This window comes from Antechinus flavipes, chromosome 1 (assembly GCF_016432865.1).
Source record: "Antechinus flavipes isolate AdamAnt ecotype Samford, QLD, Australia chromosome 1, AdamAnt_v2, whole genome shotgun sequence".
Lineage (NCBI taxonomy): Eukaryota > Metazoa > Chordata > Mammalia > Dasyuromorphia > Dasyuridae > Antechinus > Antechinus flavipes.
The window spans coordinates 177,883,143-177,906,814 of NC_067398.1; positions in this window are offsets into that span (position 1 = coordinate 177,883,143).

A 23,672-nucleotide genomic window follows, 5' to 3' on the forward strand; every position below is an offset into this window, starting at 1 on the left:
GGAAACCAAATTTGTAAAGTTGACTGCAGTAGCTGGTCTGCAGTAAATCACAGATTACTAACAACTTATGCAAGTTTTACATGTCTATTCCATCTGCTATTCATTAAAAAAAAATGTTGCCATGGCAACTGCCACATGCCATGGTATTTATGCTACATCTGATGTACAAAGCATAGTTTGTGTAGGAAGGAATGTGTGTATGTATATGATGTGGCAGCTGTCGTCTCGGCCATTTTGTTGCTGCTGTAGAACCAAAGCAAGTAGTGGTTATGAATACTCATTTGAGTATTGATATTTGTGCTCATTTAACTAAAGCCTCCCACAAAATCGAAATGATAATCACCTGACTGGTTTTTGGGTGCAATTTTCTGAAAAAGATTGAGATGATAAGTTTGAAAGAAGAAAAAGTTGTTGTTGTTGTTGTTGTTTTTCTTAGTATAATTTCCTGAGATGAAGTCAATACAACCATAATTATTTCTTTAATAAGAAAACATTCTCTTGTCCAGTGGTACTGATAACAAGATCAATAGTATTACTAATAGTATACATTTATTTTCGACTTTATAGTTACAAAATACTTTTATTATTCATAAAAACCTAGTGGGAAAGGAATACAAGGTATTTTCTCCCTCTTATAATAAAGATACAACTAACACTCACTGAAAGCAATTTGGACAGTGAAAAGTCAGACAAAAGGCATTCATTAAGCAGTGGCTATATATCAAGTATTTTGCTATGTGCTGGAATCAAAGAAAAGCAAAAAGGCAATATAGACCCTAAGGAACTAACAATCTAATTTTTTAAAAAAGAACCCAATGGATTTAGAGTAAAAAGATTTGGGTTCAAATTTTGGCTTTACTGCTTATAATCCATAAGATTATAGTCAACCAATTAATCAGTCTAGGACTCATTTTCTTCATCTATTTAGACTAGATGACAATTCTAAGTCTCTAGTTCTATCACTTAGGCAAGTAATTATTCAGGGTAAGTAAATGGCAAAGAACTGGCATAAGACCATGTCTTGGACTTCAAACAGAGACTTTTCTAAATTATCACACTTCACTAATGTGTACTAATGATAGCTCCTAGAATTATAAGGAAACGTGTTCATTTGGTCTCAAATGAGCATTGTATTTAAAAAAAAATTAGGCCTCTAAGATTCAGTGACATAGAGTATTATAAGTATTAAGTAGCAGATTAGATTTAGGATTTTAATCCAAAATCTCCTATGCCAAATGCAGGATTTTTTCCCATTGCAATAGTATTGTCTAGTATAATGGTTCAAATCTCATTATGCTAATCAACAATGAGGTACTGAAATTCACAATCCTATGTTGTTTTGGCATGTATATGTGTGTGTGTGTGTGTGTGTGTGTGTGTGTGTGTGTGTATAAAACAATTAGTTTTGTTAGAAATAAGTAAGAAATCAGCAAAGACTTGAACATTTTTCCCTTATGTATTTTTGCTCTAATCACATAGTCAATGTAAGTAAATAGTATTTCTGTTCCATTTTGTACTCTGCTTTTAAAAAAAAACTACAATTTTGGTAAAGATATCTGGTTATTAGTATAATTATTAATAGTTTCATAGAACTAGAAATAGAGGATAATAGCATTTATCTAATTTTTCATTTTATAGGAAAGGGAGTGGGAGGAAGAGAGGGAGAAAATAATTTGGAATACAAGATTTTTCAAGGGTGAATGTTGAAAATTATCTGTGTACATTTTGAAAAATATTTTAATAAAAAATAAAAAAGAAATTAAGACTCATAGATCTAAATTGATTTATTTATCCAAGATCAGATAGTGACAGAAAATGAATGTGAACACAGTTCTCTAGTCAAAAAATTCTATTGTTTCATGACTAATACATTATATTGTTGACAATTATTTTTTAAAGTGGGATGAACATTCATACACACACACACACACACACACACACAAATAAAAACTGAAACTCTAATTACTCTCAAACTCTAGTCAAATCAAAAGATGAAATTTTAGGTTACAATCATTGCCTAAAACTACTGGTCTTAGTCACAATAGACTTTTAACTCAGTCTTGGGCACTTCAAGATAGGGGTGCACAGTACTATAGACCAGACCATTGTGCAGGTAATATATCAATGACATCTAGGTTATGTTGGTCTACAATAGTATTCATTTTTATTGTTCTTGTTTTTGATTATAAAGAAAAGTTTAAAAGTCCCTCATTTCCTCAAAGATGGGAGTACTTCACATTAATGAATACATACCATCATCCTCATTGTAAACCAGATTTAACAGCATAAAGTGAGCCTTAACTTTTTCTTTTCCTTTACTTCCAACCAATTGCTAAATTCTGAAAATCCCCAATTGACTGCTCTATTCCTACAGCTACCACACAAGTCCAAAGTCTTATCATTTCATTTGAACCATTTTATAGTGAGTGTCCATAGTTCCAATTTCTCTTCTCTCCAAATGATGTCTTGCACAAAAGTCAAAATAATCCTGTTAAGGCATTGACTTATCCAGATAATACTTTCCCATCCCCCACTCAAAAATTACAAATGACCATTGCTTCTAGAAAAGCATAAAAAATTCTTTAGTCGGGCCTTCAATTATCTGGCTCTGACCTACTTTTCCATCTGTATTTCATGCTACTCCCCTCTAGATTCTCTATCTTCTAGTCCTAGGGTTCCCCAAATACATATTTTTTTCTCAAACTTGTCATTTGGGGAGTTTTTCCCAACTATTTCTACAGATGATCTCTTATAGGCTTTTATCTTTTCCTCTCAGATACTTCTCAAAGTCTGAGTTTAGGTGGTACATCTGCCATGTTATTGGTTATGTACTAATTAAAAGCATTCTGTTAATTAATACATTTTCCTAGGGCCTTCAGTCTGAATCTCTTTTGCCATTATCCCTACCTTTCTTGGGTTTTGTTTATTTGCATATGGGTTGTCTCTGCTTTCCTCTATGAAGAAAATGCTGGTAACATTTATATCTTTGTATCTTCAACTGACATCACAGTATCTTGCACAATATGTGCTTGAAATTTTAAAAATTAAATTGAAAGAAGTTATCTACCTATATGTGATACAAATATATTTATTTAGATATAATATAAATCTATATATAATCAAATTAGATAGCAGTTAAGGGACTGTGAATATTTCCAAGTGCTTTATGAACATTAGCTGTTATTACTTTGGGGAGATCTTGCATCTGATCTATGATTTTACTAGCATGGGGAACTACAAATAAAGAAAATTTCTCAACCAATTCAGATAAATCTCTGTGCTGTAGTTTAGTCTTAAAGTGTTTCTGGGGTTCTGTGGGGTTAAATACTTTGTCTAGATTCAAATAGCCAACACATATCTTCTTTATTCTGAGGCCAGTTCTCTAATACTCCACCACACTGCATTTCAACATATTGCAATTATTCAGTCAAACAATACAATGTAGTAAATTTATCAGTGAATAATCTTTCAATTCAATTCTACAGTCATTTATTATATTGAATAAGATGTGTGCACAGCACTGGAGGGAAGAGGGCTAGGGAAGCTGAAAAGATAAATAAAACATGGTCGGTGCCCTCCTGAAACTTTATATTTAGTAGGGATTGTGGTACATATGTACATAAATATCCACAATACAAATTAAAATGTGCTAATTATATGAAAGAAGGAAAAAATGAGCATTATGGAACATCATAAGATGAGAAATAATTCAAGCTGAAAGAATCATGTATGGTTTCATGAAATTATCATCTTTCATGATAAAGGTGATAATTTCAACATTATCAAAGGTGAAATTCAAATTCATCTTTTGAATTTGAATCTTGAAGAATTGCAGTAACTACAGAAGTGGGTAACAGAAGGGGAAGCTGTGGTGGGCTGGCAAAGTTTAACAAACTGCTCTCTGGAGGTTGGGATATGAATATAAGAACAACACACATTCATTATTAACTTTTCTCTAAGCTGCCTCTAACACAAGGGAGAAAATTCCTTGGGTAGGGAATGGCAATGACAACTTGGAAAAAGAGGATGATTATATGGAGACTGGCAGCAGACTGATGGAGTTGGGGTGTAGAATACATGATGGACACTAATATGAGGTAAAAATACAGATATAGGGAGACATCAGATTATGAAAAATGTTGATGATTACCATGACAAGAAGTTTGCACTTTATTTAGTAGGTTAAACAGAGCTGTAGTATGGTTTTTGAACAAAAGAATGAGATAATTAAAGATATACATAAGAAAAATTAAGCTAGCAACATTCATGATGAATAGATGAGGATTTAGAGGATCTGACATCACCATTTGTTTTCTAGGAATATGCTATTATATAAGATACTTAATGTTATACAAGGCAACTGTAAATACATTCTTGATGATACAAATAATCAAGAAGAGTTTATTATAATCTCTACCACACATTCACTGACAATGAAAAATCTGCAAACCTTCTGAGACTGCTGTATCATTGTATATGAAGTAAAGTTTGTGGGAAAGAGTTATCACTTGCCTACCTTTCAGGTGATTTTTCAGGTGCACCAATTTGACCCATTTCTGAAGGGTCTGGATACAATCCTGTATCCCACAGCAATCTTGACACATAGTTGTTGGATGATACTAAGAGACCTTGATTTGATATTTATCAGCACAATGTGGTATAAATAAATAAATAAATCATCAATCCTTCACGTATTCATATATTCAACTTTACTCTTTGTTATATATAATTAACCTAGAAAATGTGCTCAATGTAACTTCAACTGAAAATAGTACAAATTTTTTAAATTGCATTAATTCTAAGATGTTTTACTTTCATTGTTTTAACTGATATTAAGACTCTAGAGTCAGCTAGATTCTGGAGTGAAAACTACCTAAGTTTAAATCTGATCCCAAATACTTATTAGTTGTGTGGCTTTGGACAAATTATTAACCTATGTCTGCCTTCATTTTTTCAATTATAAATCTAGGATAATAATAGTTTTATCCGTGAGTTTTGGGCTTAGTATCTTGGATATCACCATTTGGATCTATTTGAAAGTGGTGGTTGAGGTCATGGAGATGATTTCATATGTCTAGCATATTCTGCTTCATGTCCTATTTCAAGATGTATTGTAGCTTCAGTTTAGCAGTCTTCCTGGTACATTGGTAGTTGGCTGGTAAAGAGAATCTTTTTTATTTATTTGATAATTATCAAACATGCTACTCAAAAGCAAAATAACATAAATAATCTTTATTAATCATGGAAACATCTTTTATTTTGTTCAGAGCTTATTCATACAAATCCAAAAAAATTGACAAAATATAGTTAGAATATAATATATTTCATGTGCATATATGTAACAACAAAATACTGTCAAGATCAATGAGCATTTGAAGTTGTGCTCTAAATCATTTTTGATTAGTGAAATACAAATTAAAACCTATGAGCTTGGGCAATATGACAAAAAAAAAAGGAAAGTTATAAATGTTGGACAGAATATAGGAAAATTGGGACACTGGTGCACTGTTAGTAGAGTTGTAAAGTGATTCAAACATTCTGGAGAGCAATTTGGCACTAAGTATACCCTTTAACACAATAATCTTACTACTAGGAATATCAAGATATGTCCCAAAGAGTTCATAAAAAGGGAGAAAGGACTTACATGTACAAAAAAGGTATATTTATGGTAGCAAAACACTGGAAATTGAGGGGATGCCCATCAATAAGGGAATAACTGAATAGGCTGTGATAGAGGAACATAATGGAATACTATTGTGCAATAAGAATTAAAAAACGGGCAAACTTCAGGAAAACCTGGGCAGGCTTGTAAGAACTGATGCAAAGTAAAATGAGTAGAATTAGGAAAATATTGTATACAGTATTAACAACATTATATGATGATTAACCATAATTGACTCAACTCTTCTCAGGAACATAATGATATTAAAAAAAGAACAAAAGACCATGAAGGATTAGCATTATAATGATTCTAACTAATCTTAAATTGACTTTTATTTATCTTAAATAAAACTAAATATTACTTTCAAGTTAAAGAGAAAGTCAAGATAAAATATCTGCTTAATCCTTCAATTATGTGAATCAATTAATTAATCAACAAAGATGTACTAAAAGTGACAAACATCATGGATACAAAGAAATATTCAACAGTCCTTGTCCTCAAGGCACTTACATTCTATCCAGGAAACAACATGTAAAAGCATCTGTCTCTTTGTCTCTCTGTCTCTCTCTCCCTCTGTCTGCCTCCCCTGTTCATGTCATAACCAAATGAATTTGAGATCTCATCAGTTCAGGATTTCCTTCCACTTATATAGATCAGATCAAAACTTATTGATAGGAGCACATACTGTGTGACTGTGGACATAGTCATATGTATCTTCCCAAAGATTCACCACAGAAGTTCTATCAAAATGGCAGTATCTTTCCCTCATTTTTGCTATATACATACATACAGACAGACATGAGAGTGCATGTGTCAACCTCATGAACAATGTGTACATCCCTGGAAAGTAGGCTGGCAAAATAAATAACTTATCCACAGCATTCAAAACTTCTCCATTGGTTGCAAGTGGCAGTTCCACATGTGGATAGTGTGAAGCTGGCTGATGGAGCACCTGTGTTTTCTTGGTGTTAATTTCTTTTTTTTTCTTGAGACAATTGGGGTTAAGTGACTTGCCCAGGGCCATACAGCTAGGAAATGTTAAGTGATTGAGGGCAAATTTGAACTCAGGTCCTCCTGATTTCAGGGCTGGTGCTCTATCCACTGTGCCACCTAGCTGCCTCTTGATGTTAATTTCAAGGCCAAAATTAGTACAAGCAGCAGGGAACTAATGCAACTTTGTTGTACCTGCAAACAAAAAATCATGAGCCAACAGTCTTTCCCTTCAGTTTTGGCTTTTAGCCTTTTCAAGTTAAAGAATTTACCATCAGTATGGTAGCTGATTTTGATGCCATGTTTTTTTCTCATTGAAGGCATTTGATAGCATGACTGAAAACATCATGCTAAAAAGCATGGGAGCAAGCAAGCACCCTTCTTTTACTCCATTAGTGACTGGGAAAGCTCAAGAGCATCATACATTGTCCAAAAACCTGAAGAAGCATGCCATCTTGAAATTAACATAATTTTCTATAAGCCTTTGCTACTGATAGTATCACAGGTCTTGGTCAGATCTATAAATGTTGTATATAGAATTCTGTTCTGCTCCTGGTATTTCTTCTGGAGTTGTCAAGCAGTAAACATCATATTGACTGTTTCTCAGCCTCTTTGAAAGCCACATCTCAAATAGATATCTTCAAAGTGTAGGATTAGCCTATTAAGGAGGACTTTGACAAAAAGCTCACTGTCTGGGAGGTTTCAAAAGAAAGTGTGGGAGAGGAAAGGTATTATACTGACTGCCAAACTGAAGCTCCACAAAGCTGTTGTGATAACCTCATTGTTTTATGTCTGCAAAACCCAGAGAGCATGCCAGTATCACATCAGAAATCTGAATCCCTTCCATTTGAATTATCTTAGGAAGATTCTGAAGATCACCAGACAGAAGACACTGAGGTCCTTTCTCGAACTAAACTGCCAAGCATTTAAACTCTACTAAAAAGAGCACAACTCTGTTGGGTTCATTGTTCAAATGCCAAATGTACACTTGCCAAAACAAACTATTTTATGGAGATCTCACATAGGACAAGTATTCACAAGATATCAGAAAAAAATGATACAAGGACATTTTCAAGGTCTATCTTTTGAACTTTAGAATTGATTGTATTACACGGGAGACACTGGCACAGGACAGCCCAGAATAGTGGGCTCTCATCAGAGAAGGTGCTGTGTTCTATGAGCAAAGCAGAATTGAATTAACTCAAAAGAAATGTGAAATACACAGAGAATCCACCCTGAATGTTCATAGGGACTATTTATGTCCAACCTGTGGCTGCTCAATCTCAGCTCATGTTGGTCTAATCAGTCACAGTGGGACATGCTAATTTGAGTCGAACAGAGTGATATTATTTTTGTACTCTTTGATAATGAAGGACAACACCAAACCATAATATATTCATTTGTCTGTCTGTCTTCTGTATCTAGCTATCTAGAGAAGAATGTCACAAAAGCCTACATAGAAGAAGGTATCCAGAAGGAATGAACAAAAATATTAGATGAGGCAGAGAGGCTTTGAATGATTGCAACTGAGAAAATTCCAGAAGATTTAGATGGACAAAACTAAGGTATATGTCTCCACAAAATTATATTAAACAGCTCTCTCATCTTATGAAGTCTTTTCCCAAATATATCAAAATAACATTTGGGTTTAATGAGTATAAAAATCAATATGCTAAGGAAATATTATAAAGAGTGAAGGTGTTGACCTTAAAATGAGAAGATCAAATTGAATGGGAAGAATATAGAAATTAATCATATTTGAGATGTATTTGTTGTCAGTTCATTTTATAGTTCTTAATGTGCATTTTTGGAACTACAAAATGGAACATAGTATGTTTAGAAAGCATTCTTAAAATTATTATAATATTATTGATTCAAAGAGCCCATCATCTTAAGGCAGCCATAGAAAGAATAATCTTTCTTCATCAAATAATAGTCAAATGACTGGTTTAACATTCTTAGAGAACATGATAAGCAAGTTAAAATGTATAATATTATTTTAAAAATAAGTTGACATTACTTTATTGAGTAATATTAAAGCCTGCCCACAGGTACATTCCATTTAATTATTATTCAATTAGTTGAATACAATTAAAAGTAGTTTACATATTTGTATATAAAGACTAAGATTCAGGAGGAAAATCTCAAGATCTTCCATGAGTAACATTTAAATGAATTACAACAAACAAAGAAGTTTTTTGTCTTTCTAACAAAGAAGTAGGCAGAGTCATATGAATTTATTTGTGAAAATGGAGAGGTTTATGATGAAACTTCAGAATTAGACCATTGTTACTGGAATAAAAAGAGAAAATATTTATCCTTGAGAAGTTCATACATAATGATCAATGTAAATAACATTTAAAAAATTAAAAATTGTAAAACATACCACACAAAGCTACAAAAATCTAGTATATGCCCAATTCCATTGAGAAACAGCAGCTAGAGCTATACCTAAAAATTTTTTTGCTACCTTTCAGAGACAAAAAGGTGATAGACAAATCCCTAAACTACAAATACCTCAAGATATGCTAGAGAATTCAACCAATAAACCATACTATATTATAAAATGATATAAACTGCACTATAAAAACAATATTATCAAAATGTGAACTTTATTGACCAGAATTGACTTATAGAGAATGAGTTTATATCCTAAACCTGTGATTCCACTACAAGAAACATTTGTTTTATGGATCTGGGCAACAGTGCATAGAACACTAAATATGAAAGAATAGAATAGTGATTTATCTCAGGTCCATTTCTGTCTAAACTCCATCTAAAGAATTGCAAGACTGAAATTGCAATGAGAATGATGATAACTCACATTTATATAGCGCTTTATAAGGTTTTGATGTAATGCAGGGGGGTGGTATGTGTGTCTGTATCTGTGTGTCTGTGTGTAAGAAATAATGCTATTTATCTCCTGGACATGGACCCCAAACAATCATCAAGGACCTACTGGGCACCATGGGGGAAGCTAATAAGCTTAATTTCAATAAACATTTGATATGGTTGTAACTCAAAGGAAATGTAAGCCAGCTTACATAAAGCAGTCAAATCATCACCACCCTTTTAATGACACCTCCTCTCAGACCCCAATGGGGTTAATCCAGGACCCTGAGCTCAAAATCCTTGAGAATAGCAGTGCAACCAATACTATCAATCTTGTTTTTTTGGTGGAAAAAGGGCCCACCTTCCTAACTAACCCAATATGACTGCCACTGGTCAGCAGATAAGCCTAAGAGCCTGAAGAAAGCATTCTCACCAAACAAGTCCTTGGTACTGTTTAATATTTCAAAATGAGAAATTTAGATTTCTGAATGGGAAATATCATTAAAGAAGCATTATCATCTGCTTTGCTATTTTACCCTAAAAATTATGTGGCCTTTCTAACTGAATTGCAGCAGAAACTGACAATTTATTTAGTCTTTCCCATGAGAATGTAAGCTCTTTGAGGGCAAGGACTATCTTATTTTGTTATCTCCAGTACTTATCTCAGAGCTTTATGTAATTAAAGTGCTTAATAAATATTTTTTTGTTCATTTCTTCAGTCTGCCTTGGAACTCCCCAGCCATTTAACACTATGGAAAAGGACCATCACCCACATCAAATGCTGACCAATTATTCCCTAGGAACAGATAAATCTAAGGGTCTACAGAATTACATCATTCCTACCTCCCCAACCTATGATCTAATAGGAACCAATGTCTATAGAAATGTGCCACAGCAATTCCATCTAACATTACCATGACCTAGTTTCTCAGTAGTCACAAATTTTGAAAACTTGGAAAATAAATTACCACAAAAGTACTTGACATTTTAAAATGGTTCAATATCAGAAATTTGCATGATTTTATCAATAAAAATTAAAAATGATATATTATCTTTTCCTTTGCTATCACACCCTTAAGACAATGGTACATTTCCGTATAAACAATAATAACATAATCATTTATATAACATTCACTATGTGTCAGGAACTGTGCTAAGCACATTACAATTATCTCATTCCATTCTCAAAATCATCCAGGGAGGTAGGTGCTATTATTAATCTCTATTTTACAAATGAGGGAGTATAGAGGGTGCAGACACTCTGAAGAAATGTAAAACAAGATGTTAACTCGGTTGAATCAATGAAATAATGGTTTTTTAGTTCACTCATACTCAGTATACTGTAATGATGTAATTGTTTAAATACTAGGAAGGAAGTCAGACTCAGGGGGACACTGGTTGAGACTGGCAGACTACTGGGAGATACTGGGTCAAACTGAGACTGGGTCAGACTATGACAGACACAGACTGTATAAGAGGCAATAAAGACTTTGGACAAAAAAGATTTTTTGTCCATTCTTCTGGTGTCTATACTGCTGAGACCAAGGCCCTTCTAGAGGACCTCCAGAAAGCTAGCCTGAATATTGTAAGGGAGCTATAACAGAGATTTAAGTGAATTGTTCAAGTTCATAGGACTAGTAAATGTGTAAGACCAATTTGAACTCATATCTTTCTGAATCCAGGCCTAGTGATTTATCCACTTTGTCATCTAGTTGTTATAACAGAAACCCTATGCATGGTTTCTCCCATTAGAACATGAAGGCCTGACTTGCTTGCATTTCTATCTGTATCCTCAGTGTTTAGCAAAGTGCTTTATACATAATGAGTGCTTAATAAATGTAGTTTCATTCAAATAAAGTAGTTGTAGTTGATCCTCATAACAATGTCAATAAATGAGAAGTATTTCTTATGCCCATTAAAGAGATGAGGAAACTGAGGTTCCTAGGGATTAAATGATTTGCCCAAGTCTCATAGCTAACAAGTATCAGAGGCTGAATACTAAGAGAGAGCATAGCTATGGGTATAGGTATGTGTGTGAATGTTTATATGTATGCATTCCTACAAGTACATATATTTTATGCTGAAGAAATATACAAGCAATAAACTGTGAAAATTCAAAGATCTATAAAATTCTTTGCAGAGTTAACAAAAATTATTTTTTCTTCTTATATATAGTTACAATGATTATATAGATGCATATATTTATACACACATATATTTCCAAATTTTGTAACTAGTGAAGTAACTCCTCTTCCCCATTCACTATTCATGCAGTTATAATCCAATCTAAATTTAAACTTTAAGAGAAAAATTCAGGGGGTGGTAAGAAACAGGTCATAATTTGTCAAAGCATTTGCTAAGCTATAATTCAGTATGAATTAACTGGTATAACTAACACTGTAGGTATTCCCCATCATGTCCATGTAGAAATATGTGGCTTATTCATATACTAGTGCAACAACATTAGCCAGCCAAGATTATAAAAATCTTTCTAAGTGTCCAATCACACTATAAGCTGCCAGATGGAATTTCAGGTGTCTGCATCATCATAGCTATTATTAAATTATCTTTGGTGATGGTACCTCAGGTAGTCATGGCTGTCATGCAACAGGGAGTTAGGGAAGTATCTTCAGTTTTTAAAGCTATTAAAACCTCTTGCAGGTGTGTTTGAGAGCAGCACAGCACAAATTTGGTTCTATACTATAAGGCTTCGAAAATATGGAACCCATCCACAAAGGGGCAATTAACACAAACAGTATGGGGGAAGAAACAACTGGAGTTGCAAACTAAACAGAACTTACACTGCACTTCTACCCCCAATTATACTGCAAAGCACAGATGTTTATCCCACAAAATAAATGGTATTGGCAGTTTTGGACTATGATACAATCCTATAGGGTCTAACCTCTGTGAATAGGTACTTTCTACTGAATTTGTTTTTCTCCAGCATTTAAAAAAAACAACAACACTAAATTGGTACTTCTCCAATATTTTCAGTTATTCAAACACTCATAAAGACTGTCATTGTATATTTGTTACAATTGGTACCCTCTCCCCTATACCATAATGAGGCATGGCAGAATTGAGATTCTGGTGTGACGTGAAGTTAGTCTCAGGTAGAAGAGAGACATAAATGGACTTAATAAATATGTCACAGAGAAAGTGTGCTAATCATCTTCTATATTATGCTATATTACCCTTGAATATTGAAGAATTCTGATGAGCTTCAGTCTGCATTGAGTCAAGTTGAAAGAATATAGTCAAACTTCTTCAGGCTGTCCAATACTGTTTTCCAGAATATTTGAGTGACTTCTAAAAGAATCTGATTTTCTCAGCATGAAATCTTATCAAGTAGATTTTCCTGGTATGTAGAGGTTAAATGATTTAACTAACTAGTGAGTGTCAGAAGCAAAATTTGAACTAATATCCCCCTGATTCCAAGCCACGTATTTCACTATGCCACCAAGCTGCACAGGATAGGTTGGGGGAAGCTAAGACTGTTGTCTGATGTCAAATGAAATGTCACTTAAAATACTGCTTTAGTCAATAACACCTGAAGCAATTTTTGATTATTGAATGAAAAAGACAAAGAAATGGAGGAAGGGAAGTTTAACAAGCATATGAAAAAATGAGATCCCTAAAATCAAAGAGGATACAATATAGATAGAGAGATAGAGAGATAGAGAACTAGATATAGATTTGTTACTTATGGTGCTTTAGAAAGGATATTAGTTTTTGAGTTGTCATATATAATTAGCTATTTAATTTTTAACATCATAATGCTGATTCTCTGACAATTTTGCCTCTTAAAATTTTTTTGCCTTTGACTAATGATAATTTTTTAAAATCCAGTTTGTTTCCATAAAGAAAAAGAAAGTCCCTTGAGCCTGCAGTGAAGTATCTTATGAAACAAAAATGAAAAATGTTAAATGCATTATTATCCAGGTTTTTAGAGCACAAAAATTACTCAAAGCACTACAAGTCCTGTCCTCCTTTTACCTTTCCAGTCTTCTTATACACCTTACTCCCTTTCACATATTCTTTGCTTCAATGACAGTGGTTTCCTGGTTGTTCCACAAACCAGACATTCATCTTCAGACTGTGTATTTTTTTTCTAGTTGTCCCCCATGCTTGATCCCCCTCCTCATGTCTGCCTTTTAGTCCAAACTAAAATACTATTTTCTACAAGAAGCTTTTCATAGCCTCTCTTAATTCTAGGGTTTTCTCTCTTCTAATTATTTCCTATTTATCTTGTACATACAACTTGGTGGCACAGTATATAGATTCTCAGGACTGAAGTCAGGAAGTCTCATCTTCCTAAATTCAAATCTAGCCTTAGATACTAGATATCTTTGGACAAGTCATTTAACCGTATTTAGCTCTGTTTCCTCATCTGTAAAACTGGCTGGAGAAGGAAATGGCAAACCACTCTAGTATCTTTGCCAAGAAAATCCCAAATGGGGTCACAAAGACTCGGATGTGATTGAAATGACTAAACAAAAACAATAATTTCATCCTAGATGAAATTGATTTTGTATGTATTTGTTTGCTTATGTCTCCCTCATTAGACTGTGAGCTTCTTGAGGACAATCCTATCTTCCCTTCCTCCTTGGCACTTATTACAATGCCTGGCACAAAGCAGGAACTTAATAATTGTTTATTGATTGACTACTGACTGGAAGGAAATTGTATATTTTGGAAGAAATATTAACTCCATCAAATTTATAGAGAGACATAGGCCAGTTTTTAATTTAAGAAGATATAGCTATGTATCCCCAACATCTCAAATGGTTTAATCCTAAATACAATTCTTCTCATACCTAAAAATTCACTCAGTTATTCATCTTGTTTTTAATAACTTCCAGTTATAGGTTTATATGTGCTTTCTTTACTATAACCTTGTAAGGCTGGCAGTACAAAAGTTTTAAAGCAAGAGAACAAAACTGAGGAACAAAAGTCCAATGATTTGCTCATTTTTAAATAATTTATGTGGAAAAAAGTATGTGGAAATTGTACTTCATGTTTGAAGTTGTACTTCAACTCTTTTCCCCTCACTACACAAAGCTTCTTTCCATAAAAAAAGGAAAATAATTACTTTGCTTCCTACCCCACTGCATCCCATCTACATAGACCACACACACAAAGTAAAGAAGATACTTGTCTTTTTTTATTTTCCATAAATTTTCCATAACATTAATTTATTCCTTTGGAGTCCATGGGTAAAATCAACATGAAGAATCCCGAAGTTATATATAATCCTAGCTTTAGCTTTCTCCAGATTATAAGTAATAGCAAGTATGATGAAACTTTGCAATACCTAAAAAAGTCAGTATCTAAAATCAACTCTCTTAAGTCCAAATAGTGGCTCCACAATAAAGAAAAATATTTTATAAAGATGTTTTAGTCATATATTTCTAAATGCAAGTATTTCCCAAATTTGGCCCTATAATGTAAAATATAAAATTTATAAATTGAGGGGAAAAGATTTTTGAAATGCAAATACAGTATAATTTATTGTCACCATATCGCCTAAATGCAAAATATAAACCTCAAAAAACTAAAATTAAGATTCTTTTCATTATTCTTCCCCAACAAATTTAAGCAGTTTACAACATAGTTAATATAATTATCAGTTTCCCTTTAGGATTTAGTGATCTAGGTTAATCCTGATTCTCAATTCACTAACAGGCTAATAATTGTCTGTGAACCATTTTTTCAGTCTTGTTCCAACTTTTCATGAACCTAATTGTGATTTTCTTGGCAAAGATACTGGAGGGTTTTTTGTTTTGTTTAATTTTGTTTTGCCTTTTTTTTTCTCCAATTCATTCTACTTCTGAGGAAAGTGGGATAAACAGGGTTAAATGACTTGTTCAGGATCACATAGCTAAAAAATGTCTGAGGCTGGAGTTCAAATCCAGGTAGTCTTCCTGATTCCAAGCCATATTTTATTCATTGTACCACTTAGCTATCCTAGCTAATACTCATATTCAAGTCAAGTCAGTAAACATTCATAACAGGCTTACTACCACCCAGCACTATTCTAGACATTGTGGATACCAAGTCCAAAGGATATCTTCATGTGTGCTTTCTACTAGATTAAGTAAGGGAAATGAAAGATCAAATCTAACAGAAATTTATGAATTACCTTTATACTAGAATAAACTTGGAAAAAACAGAGTTGGAGGAAAATTTGGAGGACAGAAGTAAATGCAGTTGTAAATTATTTATTCCCTATTAGAGAAGAGAAAAGTTTATTTGCTGTTGTGTATGACATGCTTCATAATTGTGAAATTAATCTATGTAATTATTTATATAGAAGCTATGTAAATTACTAGATAGAGAATTCTAAGTTGGGAAGACTTGTTTTTGAGTTCTGCCTTTCTTGACTATTATGCTGGGCAAGCCACATGATTTCTGAAACTTCAGCAACTCTCTTAGACTTGAAATTGCAGAGAAGGGTAGATTTGCCTAAATAAAAGACCAACTAACCAGTAAGTCTGCAAACCAATGAAATTTTAGGTATGGCTCAAAAAAATACAGAGAGCAAACTTTAAAATTAAGATATCAGTTTTTGTATGTATTAAAAGTCTAGAAGAAATGTGTTTTAAATTTAGGGGATAGGGTGGAAATAAGATGGTAGCAGAGAACAAACTGAATTGGGATTAAAGGACCAAGGTTCAAGTATTGGCTGTGATAGTTACTATCTATGTGATCTTAGAAAATTCATTATAATATATTCATATGATCATGTATGTATCTATGTAAGTAGATACATATGTATATGTATATGCATTTCCTAAGTAAATTTAATAAACATAGAAGCATGAATTCAAATCAGAAAAAGGATTGTTCATGAAATTGTGAATTATTATATAGTTTTTTCACTCCATATAGCTTTTAAAAAATAAACTTAACATATTAACATATCTCCCTAATTATTTATTTTATATGCTTCTTTATTCTCCCCTTTATTTTTTTAAAGATTAATAAATATATTTTTGTTCTGTCCCTTCTTCCTTTTTTAGTATCACCTCTTGCTACCTTTTAATATCCCTTCTGAATTTCACTCCCTTTCAGAGAAAAAGAAATATAAAAGCCCTCCTTTTTAACAAATGAAATAGACTAACAGAAAGCAAAGTCATACATTGACTACCTCTGAAAATTTGTAATTCATTCTTCATTTGTAGTCTGTCATCATTCTGCCAAGCAGTGGAAAACATCCTCAATATTCTGTAGTTCTGATTGGCCATTAAAATGATAACTATTTTTAGGTCTTTCATTGTTGTTATTTTTTCTAAGACTCCAGTTTTATACAATTGCCCCAGTTTTTCTCTAAATTCATCCTATTTAGTGTGGTGAAATAATAAAAATATTTATTATGGTGAAATTATATTCATAGACTATAATATATTCAACCATTCAACAATTGAAACACATTCTTAAATTCCATTTCTTGGATAGAAGAAGTACTGTCATATTTTTGTACACACAAGTTCTTTCTTTTATCTTTTTGGGAGCATGAATAGAACTACAATGGACTCTTTTATTATAGTTTACAAGTGCAGTCTAGAATGGAGGGACCACTTCATAGTTTCACCAATGGAACACAGTCCTCCCATATCCCCTCTTACTCATGTCATTTACTAGTTTTATTATCTTTGCAAATTTGATGTGTGTATAATGGAATCTAAAAACTATTTTAATCTGCCTTATTTTATTAATGCTATAACTGATAACTTGGATCTCTTCCTTTCTGAATGGCCTGTTCATGTCCTTTGACCATGTATCTATTGGAAAATATAGATTTGTATTATTTCTCATTCTATCTTTGATATTAGATTGTTATAAGAGAAATTAGCAGTAGAATTTTCACCAAAATTCATTGGTTTCCTATTGCTTTTGAAGAAACTTTCCCATTATCTGTCATCAAAATAATCAATTTGTATCTACTATGTGTTTCTCTTTCCCCCTTGTTTAGTCAAGAATTCTCTTCTTGCTTTTCTAATATATTTGTGATATTAACTTTATATGTCTAGGTCCTGTATCCATCTGGAGCCTATTATTACTTGGTATGAGTTATTAGTTATTATTATTTAGACTACTCTCTGCCAGACTCTATACCAAACTTCCAGAAAACATTTTGTTGAATGATTCTTTACCTCAGAAAGATGTTTACATATGCATTTATAGCCATACATTTATACAGTCATAAACATACATGAATAATATATCCATATGTACATATATACATATGCACTGCATGTATATGTGTTTATGTGTGTATACATGCATATATGTGCACATAAAATATACACATGCATATATATATGCATTTTGCTTTTATATTATACTCATTTACACATTATCCTCTCTCTGTAAAAAGTCTCATAACAAAGCAAAACAATTAAGTAAAGCTAACAATTAATGACCTCATCGGAAAGGTCATGCATTATTGCATGTGTGACACCAGTGACTCATCTCTCTATTTTTATTTTTTTAATTAGCAAAAATCTATTTCCTCTCTTTCTCATATCCTGCTCTTTGGGGATGAAAAGAAAAATAAATCCTTTTTTAACAATTATGCATGGCAAAGGAAAAAAAATCATTACATAATCTTATACATATTTAATTTATACATTATACATATATATGTTCATATCATATATATTCATTTATATATCTGTGTATATAGAAAATATTATACATAGCCTATTTATATTTATATGTGTCTCTTATTTCACCCAAAATCTCTTCTCTCTCTAGGGAAAAGTAGAGACTATACTTCATCACCGGTCCACTAGAATCATGAATGATCAATTTATGGAACAGAATTCTTAAAGCTTTCAAAGTTATAGAAAGTGAGAATTATTTTAATTTGTATTTCTCTAATAGTGATTTAAAGCTTTTTTGTCATAACAATGTTAGGTATTGAAAATAGAAGTGGGAATAATGGTCTTCCTTATTTATATTGATTTTATTGGAAAATATTCTCATTTATCTACTACATATACATATGCATGTATATATATGTACATATATATCAATATTTATATATAGATATGTAAAATGGAACCTCAGATTTAAATTACATTATTTATCATTTTAAGGAAAGGACAACTCTTTTTATGTCTTCTAGTGTTTTTTTTTAAATAGATGTGACATCTCATCAAAGGTTTAACTGCATCTATTGTTATAATCATGGATTTGTTTCTTTTGTTATTAATGTGGTTAATTAAATTTATTGGTTTCTCATATGAATCCAACTCTATTCCTTATATAAATTCAACATGGTCAAAGTGTTTAATCTTTGTGATATATTGTTTTAGTCTCTAAGCTTATATTTTATTTAAAATATTTGAATTAGTGTTAATAAGTATTATTGGTCATTAGTTATCTATGTCTATTTTAACCCTTTCTGTTTTATATGTCAAGACCATATTTATGTTACTACATCATAGAAGGAATTTGCTAAGCTCCATTCTTTTGCTATCTTCACAAATGGCTTGTGTAATATTCAAAGCCTGATAGAATTTATTTGTGAATCCATAAAATTCTGGGGTTTATTTTTCTTAGGAAGTTCATTTATGACTAGTTCAATCTCTTTTTCTGAAATCTGACTATTCAAATTAATTCTTGTGTTAATGTAGGTATTTTATATTTTTTAAAATAGTTTTAAATTGTCAGGTATATTGCTATATAATTGATTTGGACCAAACCAAAACCAAAATTCTCATTTTGATAATTTTCAGATACTGGCAATTTGATTTTCTTCTTTTTTCTAATCACATTAATTGATGGTATATACATGTGCATGTATAGCTGTATACATACATAAATGCATACCTGCATATATGAATATATATGCTCCTGGTTTTATATATTAACTCAATGATTTTATTCTTGTTGTTATGTCTAATTATAATAATCTCTAATTTTTTAATTTTAATTTTTCATTTTAATAAATATTTTTAGTATCTTGACTTTCTAGCACTGAATATCTAGCATTTTGCATCCAGTGATCTAGTCTTTCTTTTCTTCCTTTTTTAGGGTGTGTTTGGGTAATATTGCTTCAAGATATAAAAGTTATCCCACTATATCTATATTCCCCACTTTTGATATTTTGTCTCTTTGTCATCATCTTCAGTTCAGAACTTATTTAATATAATTTTTGTGGCATTGAGATCAGTAAAGGCTGTGCATAGTATTTCAGCCTTCCTGTATTTGTGAGTTTTTATCTCAAGACCTGATCAATTAGGTTTATCCAACATAAAGCTATTATACTTGATTGCTTCTTGTGTTTGTATACCTCTAATATCTTTCACTAATCATCTTAAATATTTTAACCAGTTTTAGTATTTTTTGAGACTGGTTCTGCTAGGCACACTTTTATTTGCTTTTTTGGGTGATTTACCTTAAGATAAATTTTTTTTTTGTTTCTCCAGATTGTTGAAACAACTCTTTGGTAATTAGACTCATCATAATGAATCTATAAATTAATTTAGTTAATATTGTTGTGTGGGACAGTAGCAACCACTAAAACAATCCAAAGTCCGAGTAGGAATATAGGGAAAAGTTTATTTTTTCTCATGAGAAAAGTGCTCTCTGCCACATAAAAGGTGGTTTTAGAGTAATACATACACCCAGGCAAAGGACTTTCCCTTTTTCATTCTCCATTAACTAGAGTTTCTAAAGCAGTTTCTAAAAAATGAGGTAAAAAAAAATCTAAGGCTATCAAATCTTAAGAGAGTAGGGCGTTTCCAACTCAATCAATCCCTGCCCCTAAGAAACTTCTATTCTAGTAGTAGAAGATAACAGTAGAAAGCTTAGAGCAAAGAACAAAAGATTCTTTTCAAATCTCAGGCCATCACCTCAGATTATAAAATTAAGTCCCTGACCCTAAAGAATTTACTTTCTCACATTCTTTTGGGCAAAATAATCTCCATCCAAAAACCCTATGGGTTTCTACTTTCTAATTTAAGTTTCATTTAATTTTTATACTGTGGAAACCAAATAAATCCATTTCTCATACTGTCATTTTTATTATTTTGATATTAACCACCTATTGATAGTTTATTTCTCCAACTATTTTAGGTCTCTATTTCTGTTAAAAGTGTATCATAGTTGTATCCTTTTAATTGCTCTGTATGTCTTGATAACTAGACTTCTCATTATTTTATAACTTACCAAGTGATTTTAAAAAGGACTTTTTTGTTAATATAGAGAAAAGCCAATATTTATGTGAACTTAATTCATGTCTTACTTTATTTAAATAATTCATTGTTTTAATTTTACTTCACTTTCAGGGTTCTATAAGTAAATCTTCATGTCATCTGCAAACTACAATTTTGTGGTGGTGGTGTTTTTATTACCTATGTTTGTTTCATCAATTTATGTTATTTTTCTTATTGCTATGGCTACATTTCTAGAATTTTATCAGAAGGAATCACACTAGATAGAGCACTAAGAAAGTAACTTATTATTTATCCATTTTAGTTTCCACATATATAAAATGAAGATAATAATAGCATCTCCCTCCTAGGATTTTTGTGTGGATAGAATGAGATAGATAAAATAATTTTACAAGTGTTAAAGTACTATATAAGATCTTATAATTATTTTTGCGTGTTTTTTTTTTGTAATATAAGTCTTCCTTTTATTTTTTTAATTTATTTTAATACATATTGCTTTATGAATCATGTTGGGAGAGAAAAATAAAAGGAAAAAGGAAAAAAATATGGGAGAGAAAAAAAGCAAAAAGGTTTTTTGAGGTGTTCAATATTAGGTGTGATTAGCAGAGGAATTGATAAAAATAGCCTTTTGGCAGAAACTTCTACTCACAGTATCATCTTTAATTCGTCTGGAGATTACTCCCTATTCCCACCACCTTTAATTCAACCTATGAGCAATTGATACTTTCCAATTGTTTAGATATGACTTTATTTGTGTGAGAAGGGTTTTGAAATTGTGTTCTTATAGTTCCTGGGTTTGTTTTGGGAGATAGGTACCCCAATTTTTTTTTGTCTACAATTATTTTAAATACAATTTCTTTATCTCTTGCTGATGGCCTTTGTCAGTAATATATAGAAATGCTGATGATTTGTGAAGACTTATTTCATATCCTGTACCTTTGCTAAAATTTTTAATTGTTTCAAGTAGGTTTTTGGATGATTTTCTAGGATTCTCAAAGTATATCATCATATCAATTACAGAGTGATCATTTTATTTCTTTATTGCCTATTCTATTTAATTTAATTTAATTTCTTTCTTTATTGCTAAAGCTAATCAAGTGTTGATAATGAGCATGCTTATTTCATCCCTAAAATTTAATAATTATTATCATTGTTTAATAATAGTGGAAACCATCAACAGCCTTCCATCGAATTTGATTTTAGTGATAGACTCTTTGATCTGATACTCACCTCACACCTTTCTAAAGAAAATACTTCTAACTGCCTAAGTAACAATAAAATTCTTAAAAGATAAATGTGCCATCTTCCCCATATAGAACTATAAATAGTTCACTCTTATTGAATCCATTATGATGTCTTTTTCAAATTTTCCATGTTATTTTTGTCTTGAGCCTTATATTTGAAAGTCAACTTTTCTATTCAGCTGTAGTTTAGTTTTTTGTTTTACTTTGTTTTTCATCAGACATGTCTAAAAGTCCTCTGTTTAATTAAATATCCATTTTTTGAAATATTACATTTAATTTTGATAAATTATTATTATTATTATTATTATTAGTTATGATTTCAGATCTTTTGCATTCTGTTCTCTCCATCCTGTCTTATTAAGCACACTATTAAGTGTTTGGTTGTTGTGGTGATTGTTGTTTTTTTAACCCCATCCACTATTTTATGTTTTATTATCCCTACTCTCTTATCTTTTTTCCTAGTGTTTCTGCCCTCCCTTCTATCCAGTTCCTCCTTTTTCTTTCCTTTTTATCTTCCTGCTTCCTTATAGTATTACATAAATTTCTATACCCCACTGAAGGATTAAGTTATTCCCTCTTTTGTGAAGATTGTGTTAGCACCCTGGATACTTTAGAATCAGCCGGACTCAGAATAAGCAATCTTTATTCTTTTTCAAAGCCAGAGGAGTGAGAGCGGACACAAGAATTTCCTCTTTCTTATCCCCACCTGGAGCCACCTCGCTAGTCCTACTCCACCCTCTAAATCCTGCACCCAATCTCTCTATAACGCCAATAGATCAAGCCTGCACAGAATAGTGGGCAGGACTATTTTTTTTCCAAACATATGCTAATAGAATATTATCTAATTGGTAATTAGTCTTAAGTGCTCGGACCTCAGTGCATCAACTCAGTTTCAGCCCATTACATCTTTGAGTCAAAACTGATGAGATCAAGCTTCAGGAAATGCTAGTCCCCTTTCTTTTTTTTTTTTTTCTTGATTATCAAAAATTTTTTTGATTATAAAATTTTGTGCCTCTTCATGTAATCTATTTTGTCCCATTATACCTCCCCTTTCCTCTTCTCCCACTACAACTCTTTTCTCACTCCTTAATGCTTTTTTGCTTCGATATCATCACATCAGAGTTCATTCATAACCAAATTCTCAGTCCATGTGATGCCCACTTTTATCTGCCCCAGCAACAAATACAGTTCTCAAGAATTACAGGTATTATTTTCCTATCTAGGGAGGTAAACAGTGGAACCTTGAAATCGTATATTTCCCCCTGTTTACCTTCCTATGCTTCTGTTTAAGTCTTGTGTTTAAAGATTAAAATTTCTAATTAGTTCTGGTTTTTTCAATAGAAATGATTGAAAATCTCTCCAGTCATTGAAAACCCATCTCCTTCCCTGAAAGATGATGCTCAGTCTTGCTGGGTAGTTAATTTTTGATTGTAACCTCAGGTCCTTTTCCTTCTGGAATACGGTATGCTAACTCTTCTGATCCATTATTGTAAAAGCTGTCAGATCTTAAGGAATCTTGACTGTTGCTCCTTGATATTTAAATTGTTTTCCTCTGTAGTGTACAGTATTTTTAACTTGAGATTGTAGTTCTGGAGTTTTACAACAACGTTCCTTAGAGTTTTCCTTGTGGAATCTCCTTCTAAAGGTGATCAGTGAATTCTTTCAATGACTATTTTCCCCTCTATATTTGGAATATCAGGGCATTTTTCCTTGTGATCTTAAAGAATGCTCTCCAGGCTCTATTTTGGTTTTGTA